The sequence below is a fragment of the Zalophus californianus genome, chromosome X, assembly GCF_009762305.2.
Source record: "Zalophus californianus isolate mZalCal1 chromosome X, mZalCal1.pri.v2, whole genome shotgun sequence".
In the NCBI taxonomy this organism is placed as follows: domain Eukaryota; kingdom Metazoa; phylum Chordata; class Mammalia; order Carnivora; family Otariidae; genus Zalophus; species Zalophus californianus.
The window spans coordinates 27,063,074-27,064,535 of NC_045612.1; positions in this window are offsets into that span (position 1 = coordinate 27,063,074).

The window sequence follows — 1,462 nt, forward strand, 5'->3', positions numbered from 1 at the left end:
TGACCTGAGCCGAAGGCAGTCGCTTAACCAACTGAGCCACCCAGGCGCCCGAAACTGGACTTATTATTAAGAATTGGTTCAGCACATGGTACGTGGCTGGCTCAGTCGGTGGAGCGTGTGACTCTTGATCTCAAGGTTGTGAGTTTGAGCCCCAAGTTGGGTGTAGAGATGACTTAAAAATGAATGAATGAATGAATGGTTCAGCACAGTTATGGAGGTTGAGAGTCCCAAGATCTGCAGTTGGCAAGCTGGAGATTCAGGAGAGCTGACAGACTGGAGACCCAAGAGGAGCTGGTGTTTCAGTCTGAGCTGCTTAAGCAAGGAAGCCGGAGGAAGGGTCAGCCTTTCTGTTCTATTCAGGCCTTCTACTGATGAGGGCCACGCACATTGCGGAAGGCAAGCTACGTGACTCAGTCTACTGATTCAAATGTTAATCTCATTCAAAAACATTCTCATAGACACATCCAGAATAAGGTTTGGCCAAACATCTGGGAACCCTGTGGTCTAGTCAATTTAACACATAAAGTTAACCATCACAGACCCTCCTGCTGGCCACCTTCCCAACTTGTTCCCCTCCCTTCTTCCCATAGAGAAACATTTTTTAGTTTGATGAGCATTCTTCCAGATAAATCTTTTTAAATACTTTTACTAAATAGGAATAGAAAAATACGTAGTATTGTAGTATGTTACATAAATGGTATCATGCCATTCATATCCCTTTTTTATAAAAAAGATTTTATTTATTTATCTGACAGAGAGAGCACAAGCAGGGGGAGCAGGAGAGGGAGAAAGAAGCAGGTTCCCCAGTGAGCAGGGAGCCCAATGCAGGACTCGATCCCAGGACCCTGGGATCATGACCTGAGCCAAAGGCAAACGCTTAACTGACTGAGCCACCCAGGCTTACGATCAGGGGGCTAACATCAGCAGACAAGTTTGGTGGAAGTGTGGAGGATGGACAATGGGGCAAGACTAGTCTCATGGGAACCTGCCATAGGCGGTGACACTAGGTCAGAGGAGAGACGAGGAGATAGACCCTGGACTAAAGCTATGGAGGGGTAGACAGGATTCAAACTCAGGTTTATTAGGATGCAAAATATATGTGCTTTCCACAACCAAGCCACCTTTCAGTATAATTATTTCATTATATTTCTAGGTGTCATTAATATCTTCATTCTAGTCAAACATACCTTTTTTAGACAGCCTTTTTGTCCCTCTCTGGTTTACCTTAATAGTGGGCTTCATTTCATTTCTTACCTTGATGGGGAGGAGTTAAAGGAAGAATTAAACACTTGCTGTTATCTAGTACCTTCTTCATTCCACCATTGTATATTTTCGCTTAATAAAATGATTTTGCTTGCATTTTTTAAATGGCTGACAGAACATCAGTAAACAGAAAATGTATCACCAATGAGCAGTCCTCTGTTCCTTCCCTTAATATAATTTGGGTCTTTCTCGAAGTATG